Source organism: Diceros bicornis, chromosome 4 (assembly GCF_020826845.1).
Source record: "Diceros bicornis minor isolate mBicDic1 chromosome 4, mDicBic1.mat.cur, whole genome shotgun sequence".
In the NCBI taxonomy this organism is placed as follows: Eukaryota; Metazoa; Chordata; class Mammalia; order Perissodactyla; family Rhinocerotidae; genus Diceros; species Diceros bicornis.
This window is the reverse complement of record NC_080743.1, coordinates 54865034-54880874: the sequence shown is the minus strand read 5'-3', so window position 1 is coordinate 54880874 and position 15841 is coordinate 54865034. Positions and strand designations below refer to the sequence as shown.

Sequence of the window (15841 nt, the reverse complement as noted above, 5' to 3'; positions counted from 1 at the left end):
TCAGAGATTGTAACTTATTCATTGTTTCTTTGGCACCTACAAGGTGCTCACTAAATAGTAACTGAATGAATGACAATTGGATTTTGTCATTTTCAAACCAAACTATTCATTATGAAGTCCCAACAGCTATTTACCAAAGTCCTCAAGGAAAATACGCTGGAAAAACATCAACCGCTAAGAAAATATACACATAAGACTAGGGTATAATATAGTAAAAATAGCACTAGATGGGGAAACTAGAGGCTTTTAGTTCCAGCTTTAGTAAGAAGTCTTTGGGGGCTAGGTTTCCTCATTTGTAAAATGATTTTTACTAGATAATTTCTGTTGGCTCTAAAATTCTTAGCTGGATTTGTTCTGTATTTATACAAACACAGAACTCTTCAACTTCTACAATTCAACCATCTCTTGTAAATAAGAATTCTCCTAAAATAAAACCAAAACAAAATCTAAAATAGCAGTTTTACTTGTTACTCTAGACCTCTATTTTAGCCATTACTGATCACAACCTCAATTTCTACAGAATGTACAATTACCACCACACACAACACACAACAAATTAATTACAAACTTTGTTGTTTGACTTGTAACAAAAACTGGCTGACCTTGCAGGATTCCTAGGAGGTTCAATGGATCCTTCCTTTGCTAGCAACCCCCTCTCCCATCCCCCGCCTTTAAAACAGCAAGATATTAACAAGTTATTTCAAAGCATAAAGCTGATGAAGAGTACAAGAGGAGGTGCCCAAGTATCTTTTCTTTATCAATATCTTATTTCTGGGACGTCAACAGAATAACGTGCTGTATCTTGCAGATTCTTGGCAAATATTTGCTAACTGACTGAATGGAAGATTAAATAATGGGTCAACTCAAGGAGGAGGCAGTCAATACTTAATCAAAAAACCTTGGAGCTCAGAAATCAGAGGGAGACAGAGTTTATTTCTAAAAACTTGCTCCTCTATATCTCCTAAAATAATCCCCCATTTATACCACTTATCTTTTTTATTTGCCTCTAACAAATATCATCCCTAGTGTGTCACTTATCTTTAATTTTATGGTGGCTTCTATAATGTAGTAGTTTAATTTTGATGTAATTAAATTCATAAATACTTTTCTTTATTATCTGTTCTGTGTGTCTTAAGAGCTTTTTAACCTCAATAGTCATAAAATATCCATATTTTCTTCTAACATTTTAAAGTTTTGTTTTATACACCAAGGTAATTTATTTGGAATATATTTTTGTGTATGGTGTAGGAAAAGACCAGACATTTAATTTTATTTTTTCCACATGGAAAGCCTATGTCCCTGGCTTACTGAAGAGTTCATCTTTCTCCCAATGATTTGTAATGCAACTTCTACCATTTACAAAGTTTCCATATATGTATGAATCCATTTCTAGGCTTTCTGTTTTGTTCCTTAAATCTATTTGTCTATCCTTGTACTAATACCACATTGTTACACTGACTCTTCTATATGAATTTCAGACTCTGCTATATGAATTTCAGAATAAGTGTAACAAGTTTCTTAAAATGTCCTATTGGGATTTTGATTAAAGTGTTCCGTATTTACATGCTGAATTTTATAACAGTTTATAATTTTCTCCAAAAAGTTTTTAACACACTTTTATTCTAGGTATCTTATATAGCTTTTCCTGTTAGTTAATATCTTTTTATCTATTATATTTTTTAAATATTATATTTTTTAAATGGTTATTTCTGATGTACTGAAATGCTATTGATTCCTATGTTAATTTGTACCCAATAACTTTGCTAAATCCTTTTTAGTCTGTAAATTCTCTTGGATTTCCTATGAAGACTATCGCAAAGTCTTTTTTATCCTTAGGTGATTCCACTGATTACATTTTATAGTTCTTCAACAACTGTAAATTGGAATTTACAAATTAAATATAAATAAAGCAAATACCATGCATATCAACATTAAAGTCATAGATGACACTTTGTTGAAACTAATTACAAATTGCAAAGTAAAAATGATACTGAATATATACATTGAATATATACACTGTTTTATCAAGCATACACATTATTCAATTATTTCACCATTTTCTTCATTTGAACTACTATGAAAATTTTTTTCATAGTGTATGGTGAAACCATTAGTGCCTTCACAATTGATGCAAACAATTATTTACATATTAAAGCCATCTTTAATCTTTCCTCATTAGCCTCTGATAAAGTAATATTATCTCATGCCAAAATACAATCACAAACACATGTCAACATAGCCATGAAAATAAGTCATAGAACTGTTGTAAGGTAATCATACAGATGATACTGAATATGCTTACAATTACTTTTGAATTATCATAAATTAAAAATTTAAATTTAATTTCCTATAGACAATTCTTAGACTCTTGAGACTACATCCACGGATCCACCTAGGAATATATGCCTGTAGTTAAGAAACACTGATTTACAGCGCTCCATGGTATTTCCATCCATCCATCAATGATCCATTTTAGAAGCATTTACTAATCATCTATCAAGTGCCAGGCATTGTGCTGGGAACAGAAGCTCAAAGCCCGGGGGATAGAAACTGTGACAAAAGGCACCTGTATCAATTACGATGCAGTATGTTAGGTGCCATAATAGAAGAAGAGACAAAGTATAATGGTAGCAAAGAAAAAGAATTCTTTAATCCCGACTGAGAAGTAGAAGTCAGGAAAAGAAAATTTCTTGAGGATACTGAATCTTTAAGGAAGGTGGAGGCATGGAGTGACCAAAATCCTACAGGGTTTATCTCCTAACTGAGACTACAATACTGCTCTATGGCTTATTACACAACTTGGTCTTCTAGGGTGCCAATTTAACTTTCAAAAGGAAACAACTTCTTCATTACTCAATACTGTAATTTGAAAATCATGGTCAGTCCAAATAAGCCTATTTTTGTGCTCTATTTCAATCTCTTTAAATGGTTACGTTTTGAAATTATGAAATAAACATGACAGAAAAGTTGCATAAAACATATAATTATTCAAAAAATAATTATAAAGTGAATACCCTTGTAATCATAACCCAGGCCAACAAATAAGACATTGCTAGCTCCCCAGCAGACTTGAGTGGGCCCCTTCAAGATCACAATCCCTTCCATCTTACCTGAGATGGTAAACCTTTGTGGTAATTATTTCCTTACTCTTCTTTATAGTTTTAACATCTAGGTATGCATAAATAGTTTATTTTTGCAAAATTTGAACTTTATATAAATGGACTCATACTATAAATATTCCTTTGTACTTTCGATCAACATTTTGTGAGATTTATCTATGTTGTTGCATGTAACAAATTCATTAATTTTCTTTGCTGTCTGGTATTCCAACATGCCACAAATTCATTTCACTGCAGAAAAATATCTGGGTTGTTTCCAATTTTTTATCACGAACAATGTTGCTATAAAAATTCTCTTCCATTGATCCTACTGCACATATGCAAAAGTTTCTCAGGATTTAAAGCCTACGGGTAGAACTGCAAGATCATAAGGTGTACATAACAAACTGTTTTTAAAAGGAGGCTGTTTTACACCAATCAAGCCTCAAACCAACATTATGAGAGCTCCCACTGTGCCACAATCTTACTAATGTTGGTATTGGTGGATTTGAGAGTTTATGCCCTATCTGGTATGTATGTGTGCCAGTTATTAATTTATTGCCTCTCAGCTCTAAACCTACCCTTCCTTGTGATACTACAGTCAGACTCTGCAAACTCTATTTCTCCTTTGCTCAGTGTTAGACTCTGCCAATAGAGGGCCCTAGAGTGACACTGAGAGGCTGGAAGAGGCTACAGGGATTCTTCTTTTGGTGTTCTCAAGTGGATCAGCATACAGGCATCCTGGCAATGTTTTAGCAAGTGGAGGGCTGCTCTTGCAGTTCAGCAACGAGTGCTCTCCAGCCTGTTTCTTAGCCACTACAGTGGTAGGCAGCATGTTAACGCAGCAATTCACTCTTTCCTCAGGTCTGAACCTCAGCTGGGTGGGGGGGCTCCTTATTCACTTTTCCCTCAGCTCCAGAGGTAGTAGCTGCTTTCAGCAGATACTATCCCATCACACCTTAGAGTTCTTTTATTCCTCCTGATAGTTAGCTACTTTTTCACAATTCTTTATATTAAATTTTCCCTGTTTAAATTACTGGCGTGTGGTTTCTCTCTCCTGATTGGAACTTGCCTTATATTGTATGTAATGATATATCTCAGCAGCTCTAGGGCTATATGACATGTGATATCACAACAGACTGAATGCAGAAGCAGCTAAAAGAATTTAGCTGTCTTTAAACAAGATATTAAAGAGATCTGCGAGAATGTAAACCACCATTCTTCTCACTAAAAATTTTTATTTTATTTTTGCTTTTTACATTTATTGTTTTAAAAGTGATTAATAAATATCTAAACAATTTCTGTTTTAATTTCTAATATGATAAGTGCCAGGTAAGATCTTCTAATTTTTTTTGTCATATTATTTTGTAATTCCTTATACATTCTGGATACGAACCCTTTGCTGACTGCATTAAATATTTTCTCCTGTTCTGTGGCTTGTCTTTTGACTCTTTATGGTATCTTCAGATAAACGGAAGGTCTTCCTTTTAACGTAGCTGAATTTATCAATCTTATGAGGTAACGTCATGAGATATTCTCCTATATTGTCTTCAAAAAGTTTCATAGGTGGGGCCAGCCTGGTGGTGTGGTGGTTAAGTTTGCATGCTCCGCTTCGGCAGCCCAGGGTTCGCAGGTTTGGATCCCGGGCGCAGACCTACACATCGCTCACCAAGCCATGCTGTGGCGGCATCCCACATACAAAATAGAGTAAGATTGGCACGGATGTTCAGGGCCAATTTTCCTCACCAAAAAAATAAATAAAAATAAAAATAAAAAAGATTTATAGTTCTTTCTCATTTAGGTATTTAACAGGGAATTAATTTTTGTATATGTTGTGCACAGGACCTAATTTCCCTTTTTTCTATATAAGTAGCCAACCGTCCCAGCAACATTTATGAAAAAGTTCTTCTTTTTCCATTACCTGTAGTTTCATACACAGACCAAATATACATATACATTGGTCTGTTTCTAGACTTTGTATTATGTTCCACTGGTTTCTTTGGCTATCTCTGGCCAATACCATACTGCTTTATTTATCACAGTTTACCATATGTCTTGAAATCTGGTAGAGCCAGGCATCCCACACTGTTATTCTTCCAGAGTTTCTCCGCTTTCTCTTTTTGGGAGAGGGGAAGGAGGGAGCTGTCTGCACTTCCATATAAAATTCAGAGTTAATTTGTAAAATAGGGGGAAGAAAACCCTACCGAGACCTCAATTAAGATTGCACTGGATTTACAAATCAATTTGGGAAGAAGTGACATTGTTAAATATTGAGTCTTTCTTACCCACAAATATTTATTTAGGTTTTCTACAAGGTTTCTCAATTACGGTTTATAATTTTCTCCATAGAGAACTTACACATCTTTTGTTAAGATTTATTTCTAGGTACAGGTGATCTTCATTAAGCATGGATTCTGTGTTTACAAATTCACCCACTTGCACTAACATTTATTTGTAATCCCAAAGCAGTACCTGTTGTGCTTTTGCAATCATTCTTGGACATGTACAGTGTGGTGAAAAATCTGAGTTGGCCAATGTGTGTGTTTCCAGATGAGGTCAAACAAGGTGATGCTCTACCATCTTGTTTCAGCTATGATACTAGAAACAAATGTCCTTCTCATAGTCTACTTAGTGCTACATTTCTTTGCATTTTTGTGCTTTTTGTTGATGATTTAGCTGTTTAAAATGGCACCCACGCATAGTATTAAAGTTCTGCCTAGTGTTCCTAAGCACAAGAAGACTGTACTGTACCTTATAGAGAAAATACATGTATTAGATAAACTTTTTTCAGACATTAGTTATAGTGCTGTTAGCCGTGAATTCAATGTTAATGAATCAGCAATGTATTAATATATATATTAAAGTATCTTTATATAGAAAAACACATAAAACAAGGTTATGCATTGATCAGTTGACGAAAATACTGTGACCAGGGGCTTGTAGGAACCTAACCTTGTATTTTCCCCAGGAGCAATGATTCAGTATTCACTAATTCAGTGTTCATGGCAACTTTATGGAACATAATTACTGTGAATAATAAGAATCAACTGTATTTTTTTTCCAGTATAAAGAATTCAAACGTTTTTCATTTTCTTACTTTGTTTCTGATGTATAGTTAAAATAATTAATCTAACACATTGATTTGAACCCAGCAATCTTGCTAAACTCTCTTAACACCAGTAATTTATCTGTAGATATTTTGGTTTTCTATGCATACAATCATATCATCTGCAACTAATGACAATTCTGGTTTTTTCCTTTTCCAATCCTTTCATTTACTCCTTTTTTTTTTTTTGCCTTACTGCTCTGGCTAGGAACTCCATTACAAAGTTGAACAGAAATGTTGATATTGGGCATTATCCTTGTTTTGTCCCTCTTAAGTAGCATGTTTGCTGTAGGTTTTTATTTTTGGAAAATAATGTGTTACTAGACTGAAGATGTTCCTTTCTATTTCTGTTTTGTTTTATAAAAAATGGATCTTTACTCATTTTTTCTGTACCTTTTGAGATCATCATACAATTTTTAATTTTTTTTGTGTGTGAGGAAGATCAGCCCTGAGCTAACATCTGCCAATCCTCCTCTTTTTGCTGAGGAAGACTGGCCCTGAGCTAACATCCGCGCCCATCTTCCTCCGCTGTAAGTGGGACGCCACCACAGCATGGCTTGACAAGCGGTGCGTCGGTGCGCACCTGGGATCGGACCCTGGGCTGCCAGCAGCAGAGCATGCGCACTTAACCATGATGCCACCCAGCCGGCCCCTCTTAATTTTTAAGCACAGTAAATTATATGATTTTCCAATATTAAGCCATGCTTCCATTCCCAGGATAAACTCCACATAGTTATGATGTATTATACTCTTTATGTTCCACTAGACTGAGGTGGTTTTTTGCATCTATGGTTCATGAATAAGATAGTCTATAAATTTTCTCTTGTCATACTCTCCTAGTCAAGTCTTAGTGTCAAGGTTATACTAGTCTCATTAAGATGAGCTGAGGTGCATTCTCCTTTTTTCTCTGACCAAGTGTTTGTAAGACTGGAATTATTTCTTCCTTCAATATTTGGTGAACTTGCTGGTGAAGAATCTAGGTCAGGGATGTTTTTTTCTCATTAAACTTTGTATTAATGGGTCTCAAAATTTTGTGACAGATTTTTGGTCAAATTGTGTCCACTGAAAAGTACTGCTTTTAGGAGCCAGCCCGGTGGTGTACAGCTTAAGTTTACACACTCTGCTTCAAGGGCCCAGGGTTCATGGGTTTGGATCCTGGGCACTGCTTATCAAGCCATGCTGTGGCAGGCATCCCACGTATAAAGGAGAAGAAGATGGGCACAGATGTTAGCCCAGGGCCAATCTTCCTCAGCAAAAAGAAGAGGATTGGCAACAGATGTTAGCCCAGGGCTGATCCTCTTCATCAAAAAAAACACTGATTTTGAAAACTAATAACTTAAAACTGCCACACACACACACACAAAAACAAATGGTCCACAAAACGTTCTCTTTTCCTTCTGAAGGTTTTATGATGCACTGTTATCATAAACCAGTCCTATTATTTTTGTATTGTCTTTTAGCTTTTATTATCACTTATGTAATCATTTAAATTTAACAGACTATTTTTAGAGGCATTAACTAGTCTTTTACTATTAAACTTAAATGGCCAATTGAGACAAACAGCTCTGAGACAGTTTTCCTACCACTGATTAAGACTGGGGTGACAGATATTAGGGATCATATTCACTTAGCCTTCTGAGCTTTCTGTGCAAACCTGGTGACCTTGCCAGCTCCAGCAGCCTTCTTGTCCACTGCTTTGATAACACCCACAGCAACGATGAGTCTCATATCACGAAAAGCAAAACAACAACAAAAACATCCCAGAGGAGGACAGTCAGAGAAGCTCTCAACATGCATGAGCTTGCCAGGAACAATATTAATAATTTCAAGAATTCGGGGCCGTCTTTCAGCTTCTTACCAGAATGGTGATCAATCTTCTCCTTCAGCTCAGCAAACCTGCAAGCAATGTGAGCTGTGTGACAATCCAGCATAGGTGCATAGCCAGTACTGATTTGGCCTAGATGGTTCAGGATAATCACCTGAGCCATGATAAACATCTTTGACAGACACTTCCTTGACAATGAAGCCCCTATTGTCCCCAGGAAGAGCTTCACTCAAAGATTGATGGGTGCATTTCAACAGACTTTAGTTGTAACGCTGGCCAGAACAAAGGTGACCACCATGTTGGGTTTGAGAATACCAGTCTTTACTTGGCCAACAGGGACAGTACCAATATTACCAATTTTGCAGACATCCTAGAGTGGCAGACACAAGTGTTTGTCAGTTGGATAGGTCGACAGAAGGTAATCCACAGCTTCAAGCAGCATGGTTCCACTGGCACTGCCATCTTCATAGGTGACTTTCTATCCCTTGAACCAAGGCATGTTAGCACTTGGCTCCAGCACGTTGTCATCATTGCAAGCAGAAATTGGCACAGATGTTACTGTATCAGAGTTGTAGCCAATTTTTTTAATGTAAGTGCTGACTTCCTTAACAATTTCCTTGTATCTCTTCTGGCAGTAGGGTGGTCCAATAGAATCCATTTTGTTAACACCAACAAATCGTTGTTTCATACCCAGTGTGTAAGCCAGAAGGGCAGGCCCATTCTTGGAGATATCTTCTTCCAATTCACCAACACCAGCAGCAATAATCAGGACAGTACAGTTAGCCCGAGATGTGCCTATAATCATGTTTTTGATAAAGTCTCTGTGTCCTGGCACATCACTGATGGTCACTTAATACTCGCCAGTCTCCAATTTCCAAAGGGAGATATCAATGGTGACTCACATTCAGCTTTCAGTTTATCCAAGATCCAGGCATACTTAAAGGAGCCCTTTTCCAGCTCAGCAGCATCCTTCTCAAATTTTTTGACAGTTCTTTTGTCGATCTCATCACATCTGTAGATCAGATGGCCAGTAACAGTGGACTTGTGTCCAATGACAATGATGGTGGTACAAGTCCTTTCCTTTATCTGGCTTAGCTTTAGTCGTGGTTTTCACGACATCTGTGTTCTTATGGCAAATTCATTGTGAAAAAGGGGGATGTTCTTATGGGAAGATTTCTGACTACTAACTGAATTTATTCAATAGTTATAGGATTATAATATCCTCAATTTTTTCTTTGAGCCATTTTTATAATTTGTATTTTTTGAAGAACTTAACCATTTTGTCTAAATTTTCAAATTTATTGGCATAAAGCAGTTCATATTATCCTCTCTTTATGGTCGCCACATTTGTAATTGTGTCCACCTTTTACATTCCTCATACCATTTAATTATGTCTTCTCTCTTTTCTTGATCAATCTCACCTAAAGTTTATCAATTTTACTATTTTCTCAAAGAACCAACATTTCCTTTGTTGAACCCTTCTACTGTATGTTTGTATGTATGGTTATGTTTTTTTCCCTCAATTTTATTTTACTGTGGTAAAATACACATAAGATTTACCAACTTAACCATTTTTAAATGTACAGTTCAGTGGTATTAAATATATTCATATTGTTGTGCAACCATCACCACCATCCATCTCCAGAACTCTTTTCATCTTGCAAAACTGAAACTCTATAGCCATTAAACATTAACTCCCCATTTCCCCCTTCCTCCAGCACCTGGCAACCATCATTCTACTTTCTCTATGAATTTGACTATTCTAGGTACTTTACTGTAGGTTTGGTTTTTTTATTTCACTAGTTTTTGCTATTATATCTTTCCTTCCTTCCTTTGGCTTATTTTGCTCTTCTTGTTTGAACTTCTTGAGATAGACACTTAGCTCATTAATTCTTGGAGCACTTTTATGTTCCTGATACTTTTATAAGTGCTTTACATATATTAGCTTGTTTAATCCTCACAATAACCCTGAGATACTCTACTATAAAAGCTGTACTATTATTCTCATTTTACAGGTGAGAAAATTGAAACACAGAACAACTAAATAACTAGTCTAACAAACGATAGATCCAGGATTTGAACCTAAAAAAACCTGATTCCAAAGCTTGCATTTTTAACTTCTAACCTCCACTGCTTTTCAAGAAAGAAGAGCTATCCCAGGAAGAAAAATTCACAAGCACTTATATTAAGACATACAGTTTGAGCGTTTGGCTAGAGCAATGGGCTCATTACTAGGAGATGGGAGAGCTGGTCACAGGAAGGGGAAGAAAGGTTGAGATTTGATTGTAGAGGGCTTTAAGTGCCTTCCCAAGGAGCTTGGATAATGGTACCAGCAAGCTAAAAGAACTCAGTGAAGGCTACTGAATGACATGATCATATTCTTTCTTAATTTTTTTAAATGTTCAATTTCCTATCTTAAGGTAGTTTTATATTACTTATTTTATTATCAGTATCCTTATTTGTAAAATGAAGATAATAATCTTTGCCTCTAATTATATTATATAGTTGGTTTAAGAATTAAAGAAAATAACAAAGATGGAAAGAAATTTGTTAAATCATAAAGTAATATAAAAAAATATATATTTTAAAGAATGATCAGAGTAGTGATTTGGTAACATTAATCTGTTAACAAAAATAGTAAGCATAATCATCATCATCATCACAGCAGCTAATATTTATTAAGTGTTTATTATATGCCAATCACTGTTCTAAGCTCATTATATGTATTATTAACTCATTTAGCTCCCACACTCTATGGGATAGGTACTATTATTGGCTCCATTATATAGATAAGAAAACTGAGGCTAATTAAAATTGCCTACAGTTACAGAGCTGGGAGGGGGCAGAACCAGGTCTCAAACCCATGTACACTGGTTCCAGAGCCTATGGTCTTAAACGATTATATCTCTGGACATCAATGTGTATGTAGCCTAAAGTGAATGAAAAGGATATCAGAAACTGAGAAACTACTTAGCAGGCTGTTATAATAATATAAATATGTCAAACGGAGATGAGAATGGGAAATTAAAAGGCAGACAAAAAAGGAGGAAGAAACAGCAAAAGAATCAGCCCCTGGTAAGTGACTAAAGAAACGAAGGGACAAGAATTTAAAATTACTAAGGTGAAAAACTTGAAGTTACAGTTAGGAGGACTATGTGGTACAATAGAAATAATAGAGGACTAAGAGTCAGAAATATCTCAGTTTCAGTCTCAGCTCTTTTACTAAACTGTCATTTTACTTTGGGCAATTTCTTAACTGCTCTGGGCTTCAGTTTTCTCATTTTGTAAAAAGGAATAATAATAGCCAATCTGCTTACCTGCAAAGTTGGTTACTGTGAGTTTCAAATAACATTGGTATAACAATTTTTAACTTATACTTTCACACAAATTGTAGGAGTAGAGCTTTATACAAATGTAAGGTATATTGTTGTTTTAGACATTCTGAGCTGAATATCATCCTATAACAATGAAGCAGTAATTCCCAGAAAGCAGCTGAAGACATAGTTAAAAACCTAGAGAAATAGATATAGCAGAAATAGATATAACAGTTAAATGCAGGAGTAGGTAAGTCTCCGAGAGAAAGTGTGTAAAGACAGAAGAAATGCGGGTCTGACAGTTCAGTCAGAAAGTGAGAAAATTGCCAAAATCCAAACTCCCAAATGGTTTTAAGACTTTCCTCACTAACCAACAACTAGCTGTGAGGTCATGTGAAACCCTTTTTATGTTGGGTTTATTTCAGAGTACAAAGCACATCATTTCCTCCAAATCTGTCATGACATCTTTTCCCAACAAAGGTCATATATACAATTTTCTCTACACCCGCAGTCAAAAAAAAAACAAAAACCCACGAAATCACCTTAAGCTCTGATGATAACAACTAGCATAAATTCACTTTTCAGTTCAATTAAAGGTGAGAATTTAAAAGCAAGAATGACTGCCTTTTATGAAGGTTTGGGGTAGCAACAGGCCTTAGGAAAGTTCCACCCACATCAAAGATATACCTACACTCACACAATACAAGTAAACCTTCAGTTCTTATAGGAATTCTTCTATAGTCTATATATAATATATGTGTGTATATAAACTTATTGAAGTCACTGCTGTTGGCAGAGTAGTCCATAGTTTTCCAAGTGGTAACTCAACTCTGACATTCATAATGATGCTTTCCCTGTGTTTCCAATTCAAGTTTCAACTATTCTGTTCTTACCAAGATGTACACATTCAGATGAACTGGCATTTTTGTCCCTCACCTAGGCTCTTTAGGACACAAATGACAAATAAATATCATCAGGTTGGTTTACTTTTTTATGCCCCTCCCTCTCACATACGTATTTCCATTACAATAATAACTAGCATGTCTAAAACAAAATCTCCGTTGTCAGCCTATGGAATTTCAAACCAGCGAGGGAAGGATAAATTGAAATTTAATAAAAAGGAACTGGAATAACTGGATAATTATTTGGAAAGAAAAAGTTTCCCAACCCATCTGAAAGCACTAATTTTCCTCTTGGGTCATCTCTTAACATACGGCTGTGAGTCCACCCCATACCAACTTCTAATCAACTGAAATCGAGTAACTCCTTAAAGGGATTAAAGGAAACGCCTTAATGCAGAGGTCTCTAATAGGCTGCCCATGGCTCAAATTTAGTCATTAGATGTGTTTTGTCTGGCTAGCAATATATATTTTTAAATGTGATTTAGCTTTACACGTTTAAAAACTGGGAGACTTCACATAAAAAGCCAGATTCTGACCTAGCTTAAAAAGTAAGAAAAGTCTTTGGAAGGTCTGGTAGCATGTGTTAACACTGGACTCACACTTCTTTATGGCCATAGGCTAGGGATGAGGAAAGCCGCCCCTTTAAATGGGTTTTTCCTCACATTCAACCCACTTCACTCATCTGTTACCTGCCTGGAACTTCTAGACATTTGCCCCTCCTTAATTAAAGAGATTAAAATGATAGCCTTAAATTAAGAGAACAGAATTCACAAAACGGTAGAAATAAGTCTAAAGTATAACTGTGAATAGAAATTTAAAAGGGGATAGTGGTGGTTAGGATGGGGCTATTTATGGAATACTAAAGCTCTTATCTTAATGTCCTCTCATTTATCACAGACTTTATAAGCAAGAATATATTCTGTTTCACTGACATAGTCTTCTATTCTCGCTTTTATTATTGTTTTAAAATACACATTGATAATTGATAGGAGAATTCTACTGTTCTTTTAAAAAATTATCTGATATTTATCCTTCTACATTAAATCCTATTGAGATTTTGACTGGGATTAGAATGAATTTACAGATTACATATTAGGAAAGAATCATATTTTTAACAATACCAAATCTTTCCCTTCAAAATGGTAAATATATCTCTTCACTTATCCAAGTCTTCTTTAACAGCTTTTAGTAAAGTTTAAAAATTTTCTTTATAAAAGCTTTACATACTTATTGCATTTATTCTTGGGTAGAGTTTCTTTTATTTGAGGGGGCAGTACTTTTTGTTGCAAAAGGAATCTTTTCTTCTAATTACATTTTTTAATTGGTTACTACTAGCATATATAGGCAAGCTACTGATTTTGTATGTTGAACTTGAATCTGGCTATTTAACTGAACCCTTTTATTAGTTGAGTCTACGTAGGCCAGGCATTGGCAAACTATGAACCTCAGGCCAAACTGGGCCTTCTGCCTGTTTTTGTAAATAAAGTTTTATTGGAACACAGCCACACCCATTTGTTTATGTATTGTCTATGGCTGCTTTCATGCTAGAATGGCAGAGTTGAGTAATGACAGAGTTCTATGGTCTGCAAAGCCTAAAACACTTACTATCTGGCCCTTTACAGAAAAAGGTTGCCCATCCCTAATGTAGGTAAGTAATCATATCATCTGCAAATAATGACAATTCTGTCTCTTCTAACTGCAATCTTCTTAATTAATTAATTTATTTAGAAATAAATGGGATCTCCAGCATAATGACAATAGAGGACATCATTGTCTTAGAAGGCTTTTATTGCTTCACCATTAAGTCTGATGTTTATTACAGGTTTCTGAAGATACCCTTCATTGGGTTAAGAACATTTTCAGAGCTTAAAATTTTAATTTAAAGGACTGTAACTTTATTTTGAGATTATGTCCTTCCCACCTTTTTTTATGAAATAGTAATACAAAGTAGCTGCTTTTAAAAATATCTTTACAGGGCCAGCCCCATGGCTTAGCGGTTAAGTGCGTGTGCTCCGCTGCTGGCGGCCCAAGTTCAGATCCCGGGCGCGCACCGACGCACCGCTTCTCCGGCCATGCTGAGGTCGCGACCCACATACAGCAACTAGAAGGATGTGCAACTTTGACATACAACTAGCTACTGGGGTTCTGGGGGGGGGGGGCGGGAAAGAGAAAGATTGGCAATAGATGTTAGCTCAGAGCCGGTCTTCCTCAGCAAAAAGGGGAGGATTAGCAAGGACGTTAGCTCAGGGCTGATCTTTCTCGCAAAAAAAATAAAATAAATAAATAAATAAATAAATGCTTCTGAAAGCTTTAAAAATAAATAAATAAATAAATGTTTAAAAAAATAAATAAATAAAAATAAAAATATCTTTACAGGGGTCGGCCTGGTGGCGCAAGTGGTTAAGTGCTCCCGCTCCTCTGCGGCGGCCTGGGGTTCGCCAGTTCGGATCCCAGGCGCGCACCGACGCACTGCTTGGCAAGCCATGCTGTGGCAGCGTCCCATATAAAGTGGAGGAAGATGGGCATGGATGTTAGCCCAAGGCCAGTCTTCCTCAGCAAAAAAAGAGGAGGATTGGCAGATGTTAGCACAGGGCTGATCTTCCTCAAACACACAAAAAAATCTTTACATGGTAAAATAAAAGCTGACAACCCTATATTAATCCATGAACTAGGTCATGAAATCTAAGTCTAGGAAACACTAGGTTAAGTTTTATTTATTTTTGATTTTTAAAACAGTTTTATTTATTTATTTTTTTGTGAGGAAGATCAGCCCTGAGCTAACATCCATGCTAATCCTCCTCTTTTTGCTGAGGAAGACCAGCTCTAAGCTAACATACATTGCCAATCTTCCTCCTCCTTTTTGTTTCCCCAAAGCTCCAGTAGACAGCTGTATGTCATAGTTGCACATCCTTCTAGTTGCTGTATGTGGGACGCAGCCTCAGCATGGCTGGAGAAGCGGTGCGTCAGTGCGCACCTGGGATCCGAACCCGGGCCGCCAGTAGCAGAGCACATGCACTTAACCGCTAAGCCACAGGGCCAGCCCCACTAGGTTAAGTTTTAAAGAGACTATACTGGTATTCACGGCAGAAACTCTAAGTGCAATCATCCAGCATACTGCTTTTCTTACTTAAAATTATACTGGGTTTATATATGTAAAGAGGCAGCACAGATTGGTGGTTAAGTGGCAAAGAATATGGGCTTTGGGGTCTAGACAAACTTGGGTGGGAATTCTGCCTACCCTCTCCCGCCCCACCACAGGTAGCTGTGACAGTTTAGGCAAGCTCCTTAATCTCTCTAAGCCAGTTTCCTCCTCCTTAAAATAAGGATAGTAGTGGTAACAACTTTATAAGGTTGTTCTCAGGATTAAATGACTTAAAGCACACAAAGCACTTTGTATAACATCTGGTCAATTATGAGTGTTCAATAAATGTTTGGTGCTATTATTGTTATTACTTTATGAACTGCTGACGTGTATAAATTTTTTATTACTTAGTACATTCAAGTAGGACCATATTTTAATCTTTTGTGATACCAAAGTAGAAATCCCAAGTTAACAATCCAAAGGAAAAAACAAAGATCCTTCAGTCCTAACTGGG

General features: G+C 36.2%; 1 protein-coding gene across 8 annotated transcripts in view; it reads right to left on the bottom strand.

The window, feature by feature from the left end:
• The window catches only part of RPRD2 (regulation of nuclear pre-mRNA domain containing 2), a 101809-nt gene that overhangs the window by 36612 nt on the left and 49356 nt on the right, over positions 1 to 15841 (bottom strand). The window lies entirely within an intron of this gene.